Here is an 8,763-nt window from a genome sequence, read left to right as displayed (position 1 = left end):
GATTAGGAGAGTGAAAGGGGATAGTTGAAAGGGCAACCTTCTGGAGAAGATGGGAGCAAGGAGGGCCAACTAAGATGGAAAAGGACAGTGATGGTCAAACTTTTTAAAAAGGGGGCCAAAGGAAAGGAAATGTTCATCTGTCAGTCTGTTTCTAAGGCAACTCTTTGGAAGTTTCATTGTATTGTATCCTACTTGTTGTATTCGTCAGATTTTCAGGGGGCCGCATCTGGCTCTTGCCCATCACTGGAATAGGGGAAGGAATGAGGGATGACAGAGAGGGGTTTTTAAGTGCAAATGAGAAGCAGCTGGGCAGAAAGGAAAGCAAAGTCATGGAAGCCGATGGCAAAGAGAGTATTTGAGAGGTGAGCACCAAAGCCAAATGCTACAGAAATGTCAAGAAGCCTAAGAGCTAAAAAAAAGTGTCATTGTTTTTATAAGAAAGAAATTGCTGGTAACTTTGGAGACAGTTTCAGGCGTGTGGTAGAATCTGAAGCTAAACTGCAAGAGGTTAAGTAGAGGCAAAGAATGCTTTTCCTAGGAGTTTGACAAGGGAAGAGGAGAGATCTAGGTCGATAGCTAAAAAGGATATCAGGATCAGATGAAAGTTTTTTAAGGATGGGGGAGACCTTAAAGGAGACCTTGAAGATGAGAGGATCTTTTTTTTTTTTTTTTTTTTTAAACTCTCACCTTCCGTCTTGGAGTCAATACTGTGTATTGGTTCCAAGGCAGAAGAGTGGTAAGGGCTAGGCAACGGGTGTGTGTGTGTGTGTGTGTGTGTGTGTGTGTGTGTGTGTGTGTGTGTGTGTGTGTGTGTGTGTGTGTGTGTGAAGTGACTTGCCCAGGGTCACACAGCTGGGAAATGTCTGAGGCCGGACCTGAACCGAGGACCTCCCATCTCTAGGCCTGGCTCCCAATCCACTGAGCTACCCAGCTGCCCTCCTAGAGAGGATCTTTTAAGGAACAAGTCTGAGGAGATGGGCACAGGATATAAGTAGAGGGGTAGATAGGTCTTTGCAAGAAGGGCAACATCTTCATCAGACTGGAGCAAAGGAAGGGAGAATGGGGGGAAGGTGAGATTGATGCAGAGGGATTTTGAAGGGAAGAAAATGGAAAAAGAGAGACCTCATAATGGAGAATCTTAATTTTCTCAGCAAGGAAGGTTAGGTCCTCTGCTAAAAGGGAAGAGATTTGAGAAGAGACTCTTGAGAAGGAATCATAGACTCAGAAATCTGTAGCTAGAAGGAATGCTGAACCCAATCCCTTCATTTGGTAGATGAGGAAGCTGAGGTTCAAGGAGGTTAAGTGACTTTTCCAATGTTACACAAAGACAGTAAATGTCAGAGGCAAGATTTGAACCCAGGGCGCTCTTGAACCAGTACTTTTCCCATTGTCCCACACCCAAGAGAAGATTTTGAAACAGTGGTGAATGAACCAGAGAGTATCAAGGACCATGAGAACAGTTTATACAGGAAGAGAAATACTGTATGATGATCAGCTATGAAAGACTAAACTCTTATCAGTCAGTCCCAAGATAACCCCAAGGGACTCATCATTAAAAAATGTTATCTGCAGTCAGAGAAGGGACTCTTGGAATATGACTGAAGATCAAAGCATGCCATCCTTAATTTTATTACCTTCATAAGTTTTTTATTGTATATGGGATGTGTCTTCAGTCAAGACATGAGAAATATGGAAATATGGGTTACATGAAAGCACTGCTATCACCTATATCAGGCTAATTCCCACCTAGGGGAGGGGGAAAATCTGAATCACAAAATGTCAGAAAACAATTATCAAAAATTGTTTCTACATGTAATTGAAAAAAAATTTTTTTAAGTCTAATGAGTCAATCAGAGGAGAATAAAAAGATTACTCTGCAGCAGCGAGTATCCAGTTGAGATAAAAAAACCAAAATTTGTAGCAGACCCAGATGGCACAGTTATGTTACTTCCTAAAACAGTTGGCTGCTCGTGAGTGGGAATGAAGATAGATACCAAAAGTAACTCAGAATTGGCGTTTTTCAAGACACGGGTTGATAAAGATGAGGGACCAAGTAGAGAGGACAAATATACAGTTATCTATCTGTTAACTACAGGACTGAGAGTGGTCTGTGAAGGGAGGAAGGGAGGAGTCCTGAGAGAGAAGAGCACTTTGGGAGAGCAGGCATGACTCTTGGTAAGCAGCAGCTCCAGCCTGGGCTTGTGGGTAGTGGTCATGGAGGACAGGGGAATTGGGGTTGTGTTCACCTTACCCAGAAGGTAACTCCGGCTTTGTTCTAGAGCCCGCCCTGGACGATTATATATAATCAATAAGAGCACGGGGACAAACAATCCTGGGGATTCACAAGAAGCACCTGATGGTGCTCAGTGAGAGGAGTGGTCAGAGGCCTTCTGCAGAGAGAGAAACGCTCAGGATGCAGATTCTCGGTGTCACTGAATTCCTCATTTCCTTCAAAGCTTGGTCCAAGAGCCACATCTATAGGAAGCCTAGTCTGGTTCCCCATTCTAGGAAATCACTACGTCTATGTTTTGCATTGACTTCAATGTTATTTCCCCATGTTATCTCCTGAGGGCAGAGGCCATTTCATTTCCGATTGTGTATGTTCAAACTCCTCCTAAGTGTTGGGCACACAGTAAGTGCTTAATCAATCTAAGCTGAATGAATGATGGGTGAAAGGAGAGAGGAAACCTGCATTTTACCTTATGACACTTCTCCCCTTCTTCCAAGCAGGGCAAGCTGTTTTCACATCTGGGTGTGTATCTGAACCTGAATTAGGGGGAGACTTGTAACATTTTCCCACAGGACAACAGAACTGGCACCTCTCCTGTACTGGAGGCTATCTCTCTCTCTCACACACACTCTCTCTCTCTAAACCCTCACCTTCCTCCTGTATTAGAATCAATACTATATATTGGTTCTAAGGCAGAAGAGCAGTAAAGGCTGGGCAATGGGGGTCAAGTGACTTGCGCAGGGTCACCCAGCCAGGAAGTGTCTGAGGCCACATTTGAATCCAGAACCTCCCCTCTCTAGATCTGGCTCTCCATCCACTGAGCCACCCAGCTGCCTCTAGGAGGCTATCTGGTCTCTTCATCTGACCAAAGGCTGAAAGATCATTTCTGACTCCCATCACTCTCTTGACTCATACTGAGGTGATAGTCCAATACAAACCCCTCCTCTTTCTCATACAACCATTAATCCATTCCCACTGGAACAAAGATGACTTTCTCTGAGATCTCTATATGGGCAACACCCTGAGGCAGAAACAGCTTTGCATTTGGAGCCAGGATCACCTGGGCATGAATCTGGCTTCCAACAATTGGCAGCTGTGCCCTGGACAAGTAGTCCCTTCTCCCTTGAAAGCCTGTTTCCACATTTGTTAAACAGTGGTGATGACGTTGGTACCCTCAAAATGGCAAAGGTTTTTTTTAAAAACTCCCCAACTTTCAGGGGGCAGCTGGATGGCTCGGTGGATGGAGAGGCCGGTCTAGAGAAGGGAGGTCCTGGGTGCAAATCTGGCCAAAGACACTTCCTAGCTGGGTGACCCTGGACAAGTCACTTAATCCCCCTTATGTATCCCTGACTGCTCTTCTACCTTAGAACCAATACACAATATTGATTCTAAGGTGGAAGGTGAGCGTTTAAAAACAAAGCATTTATTAGGGGGAAGAGAAAGGTGGGAATTCTTTACCTGGCTGACCCTTACAGTGGGGCCCTGGCCAAGCCTAGTACAGAGGCTTGGCAGCTTTGGGAAGCCCTGGTCCCTTGCTCTGGAGGGACTAACTGGTCAGAACAGGCTAGAGCCACTCTTAGGACATCCGGACACAGGCTCCCTTCCAGTATGGTGGAGTCTAAGAGAAGCTGAGCAAGTGCTGGGAGTAGTGCGACTATGGGATACAGAGCCCAAGACTTAGATTTGAATTCTGGTTCTACTTGTAACATATGCAATTGCTTAAAAAAAAAAATCCTCACCCTCCATCTTAGAATCAATACTGAGTTTTGATTCTAAGGCAGAAGAGTTACGGGTAAGGGCTAGGCAGTGGGGGGCTCTGGGCCATACAGCTAGGACATCTCCTGGGTCAGATCTGAATCTAGAATCTTCTATCTCTATCCATCCATTGAGCCATCTAGCTGCCCACCAAGAATAATCTTGATTTAACCTCCCTGGGCCTCAGTCTTCTCAACTGTAACATAGGAAGAGCGTCCCAGACGCGGGAGGGATAGGTGATCCTATCTCTATTTTTACAGGACTATTAACAGTGATCTTGGAGAGGGAAGCAGAATGAGCCAGGCAAGGTGCTGGGCTCATGGGAAGGGAGACGCTCTGACCAGAGGAGGCACCAGAGCATAAAGCACTTTCCAGGTATGGAGTGGAAAGGCAGAGAGAAGTCCTGAAAAGGGGCAGAGAGGGATGACTTCCCAGTTTTGCCTCTAACCACAAGGCCATGCGACTGGTGGGTGAGGATGAGCCATAGGCTGAACAAAATATAGTTCCTGCCTTTTCTTCCCCTTCTACAACCTATCTTTCACACAACTGCCAGATAATCTCCCTAATGGACAAGTCGGACTATGTCACTCTCTTGCTCAAAAACCTTTTTATTCAGTGTCTGGTTTCTTTGCGACCCCATTTGGGGTTTTCTTTGCAAAGACACTTGGGAGTGACTTGTCTGGGGTCATATAACTAAGGCTAAATTTGAACTCAGGTCCTCCTTACTCCAGACTTGGCATTCAATCCATTGTACCATCTAGCTGCCCTGGTTACCTCAAAGGGTGAGTCCCTGTTGTTCTTAGCCGGGCATTCCAGACCTTCTACAAGCTAATTCCAAGCTAAAGCTACGAGAGCGCCTCAAAACGACAGGAGCCACAAAGCCAAACTACTGTTCCAGGCCCACATCTCATCATCTCCCTTTCAGTTACAGACTGAACCTTTGCAGCAACTTTTGCCCAGGCCCAGAATGAACACCTTCCCTCCTCCGGTGAATGTCTGGTCCTCTCTTCAAGGTTCAGCTCAGGTGGTACCAGCGCCTCTGAAGTCCTCTGAGGGGTCCAGCTGAGGGTCGTTTGCCTCCTTGTGTTTTCAGGAGCACGTCTTCCCTGCCCCCCTCCCCCCCAAGTCTTCTTTGCTATCACACTATGCTTTGTACATGGGCACACCTATCCTGTTAAATCCTCCAAATTCCAATTCCTTATTACCTGTGGAGTTAATTTAATCTTTCTGGGGCTGTTTTCTCCTATGTAAAATAAGGAGGTAGAACTACTTGGCCTGGAAGCTCAAAGATACCCACAATGCTTTGTCCTATAGGCCCATCTCAGAATGCCAATGCTCTTCCTGGTTATGGAGGTGCCCTTCGGTTCTTCAATTCTCTGCCACAGAGAACAAACTCTAGCAGGTCCTATTAAGCTAGAGAAGCTTCTTATATGCACCCAGTGATGGTTGTTGCCTGAAAACTAGCTTAGCTAATTCTGGAGAAACTTATCAGATTGAGTCAGAAAATAATTTGGGTTTTTTGGCTGGACGGAGGTTGCCATCTCTATCAGTGGGTGGGTAACCATGCTGTTTAAATTTCAAATCATTTAGGTTATCACAAGTCCAGCAACTTAGCACTTAAGAGGCGGAGCTAGAAGGAACCTTGGAGATTTTTTAGCTCAACTCTTATATTTTGCAGATAAAGAAACCTCAAGGAAGTGATTATGATTTGCTTTCAAGTTTCCATGGAGTAGCCAAGCCAAGATTCAGGCCAGGTCCTGATACCAAATCCCCTGCTCTTCACAAGGCACTCAGCCTCTCAGGTATTTCCATGCACTTCCTCACAACCCCGAGAAAGGACAAGTACTAAAAGTATTTTAAATAAAATTTTTTATTGATATATTCTGTTTTTACATCACTTAGCTTTCTACCCTCCCCAGAGAGCCATCCTTTAGATAATTTAAAAAGAGAAAAAGGGGGCAGGGGGAAAACCCAACAAATAAATGCATAAAAACTCATGGCATTATATTTAATGTTCCAAACCCAGAGATCCCCCCTTCACACATGCACAACAAAGAGCAGCAGGAAGAGGCTTACTCAGTAACATTTCTTTCAGCATGGGTTGTGGTTATTTTTATTTACATCGTCATCACTGCTGTGGCCATTGTATATATTGCTTTCCTTGGCTCTGGTTACTTTCCTCTGCATCAATCTTTCTGGGCTTCTCTTTATTCATCACACAATGCCTGTCTACTTTGTTTCTAATTCCTTGCTGCCCCTAAAAGTGTTACTATAAACATTTTGGTGTATATGAAATCTTTTTGTTTGCTGGGTTTTTGTTTTTTGTTGTTGTTGATGACTGCTTTGAGGTCTAACAAGTCACTTTTTGGGGATAATTCCGAATTCCTTTTCAGAAGACTTGTGCTAATTCATAGCTCCACCAACAACCAATGTCTTTCTAGAATCCTTCCAATATTGACAATTCCCATCTTTGTTCATCTTTTTAGGGCAAACATTATTTCTATCTTAGAGATGAGGAAAACAAGCCCCAGAGAAGTGAGATGTTAGCACAATTAAAAAGTGTAATAAGCTGCCTCAAGAGGCAGGAGCTTTCCCCTTACTAGAGGCTTTCAAGCAGATTTTGGAGTTTGAGGAAGCTGGTGGCCCAGTGAATACTTGCTGGGGACACATACCAGCTGTGTGACCCTAGGCAAGTGGCTCAACCTTTTTGTCTCATTTATAAAGTAGGAATAATAACAGCATCTACCTCTCAAGGTTTTGTGAGGATCAAATGAGACATTTAAAGCATTTAGCACTGTGCATGGCACACAGTATGTGATATATAGATACAATTACTAGGAGGACTGTCTGGTATGCTGTAACAATCTTCTTTTGATCATCAATCAACATTAAGTAGGCATTGTACTAAATGCCAGGAATACAAAGGCAGAAAATTAAATAAGTTCTATTTTTAGAAACTCTTCTGTTTTAGAATCAATTCGGTATAATGGTTCCAAGGCAGAAGAGTAGTAAAGGCTAGGCAATGGGAGTTAAGTGACTTGCCCAGGGTCACACAGCTAGGAAGTGTCTGAGGCCAGATTTGACCCCAGGAGCTCCCATCTCTAGGCCTGGCTCTCTATCCACTGAGCCATCTAGCTGCTTGCCCACTAATAATCTCTATTCTCAAGGAACTTCCATACTATCAGGGAAGACTATCTATCTACACATATAAATCCACATGGTATATGTATATATGTAAAATATAATAAATAAAAGGTAATCAGGAGGGCACCAGCAGTTGGGAGGATCAGAGAAGACTCTGTGTAATGCATGTAACTTAAAAAAAAATCTTGAAAAATCTTTATCTTGGAAGAATTGAGATGGTGGGCAAGAAGAAATGCATTCTAGCCCCAGAGGAGAGTGAGTGCTCCAGCATCCAGATGGTAGATGGAACATCATGTATGAGAAAGAGAGAGGCCAGGCGGAGCACAGAGAAGGAAGGGAGTGATGAGAGGTTGGAGAGGGCAGTTTGGCCAGGGTTGTAAAGAAGTCAAACCCACAAAGGGCAAGATAGGATGAACAACTCTGAAATTGGGTGATTTGCCCAAAGGCACAGTGGGAGCAAGAGAGTAGGACAGGAATTTGGAATTCTAACTCAGGTTCTCCTCTGATTCTGACCTAAAATCCCCCTCCCAACGGGAGGCCTTCTCCAACCCCTCTTAATTCCAAGGTTTTCCCTCTGATCATTATATTATTTATAGCATATTGATTTTCCCTGTATATGGCTTGTTTTATTTTCTCGTTGCCTCCGCCATTAGACTGAGAGCTCGTTGAAGACAGAGACTTGTCTTTTCCTTCTTTTTGTATAGCCAGCACTTAGCCCGGTGTCCAGCACACAGTAGATGCTTCACAAAAGCTGGCTGATCGATACTAAATCCGTGCTCACCTCCACTAACCAGAACAGCTCCGGGTTCTGGGCGCTTTAGGTTTACAAAGCGCTCTCCTAAGCACGGTAGGGGAAGAATCAGAAGGAACCGGAGCCAGACCTGGGTTCGAATCCTCCCCTCGATTCCTGGGAGGTCCCTAACCATTTTACAGGAGAGGCACCCGAGGCCGGAGAAGTGAAGTGCCTTGTCCTGGGTAACCCAGCCCAGGGTCTAGGGAGAGATTTGAACCTATGTCTTCCTGACTCCTCTCTGCTGCCTCTTACGCTCTCGGAGCCTCAGTCTTCTCTTCAACAAAGTGGGGATAACCTCGGTACCTACCTCGCGGGATGGCCAGGACGCTCCAGTGAGAGCAGGTGGGTGAAGCGCTTTATGGGCTTGAAAGCGCTACAGAAATGCCCACTCTCAGGAAGCGTGACGGCGGTGATTCCGGGCCTTTCCAGCCCGAAGGCGGCGAGCCGGAGGTTCTGAAGGGTCTTGCACAAGTACTCTCCACCACGTAACGCCTGCGCAATACGCGTGTGCGGCACGAGGGATGGTCACGCGTGCGCAGTAACGGAGCCGTCCGACCGAGAAGCGGCGGCTGCGGCTGCGCAGAGCCCGACGCAGAGAGTAAGGAGAGCGGGGGAGGCGGGGCGGCGGCGGCAGCGGTGGCAGCGTCCGTTCGCCCAGAGCCCGACGGACCGAGAGAAGAGAGGGTGGGGTGCGAGAAAGGTGAACGCGTGCGCGGAACCGGGCGAGGGCGGGACACTTCGGCGTCCGCGTGCGCATAAGCGAGCGAGGGCGGGGCGCCGCCGCGTGCGCGTGCGCAGTGGCGGCAGACGGGGCGGGGCGGGAAGCCGGGAGGCTGGGAGG

This window comes from Gracilinanus agilis, chromosome 1 (genome assembly GCF_016433145.1).
Source record: "Gracilinanus agilis isolate LMUSP501 chromosome 1, AgileGrace, whole genome shotgun sequence".
Classification (NCBI taxonomy): domain Eukaryota; kingdom Metazoa; phylum Chordata; class Mammalia; order Didelphimorphia; family Didelphidae; genus Gracilinanus; species Gracilinanus agilis.
The sequence above is the reverse complement of the archived record's forward strand: the minus strand, read 5'-3'. Positions refer to the sequence as shown.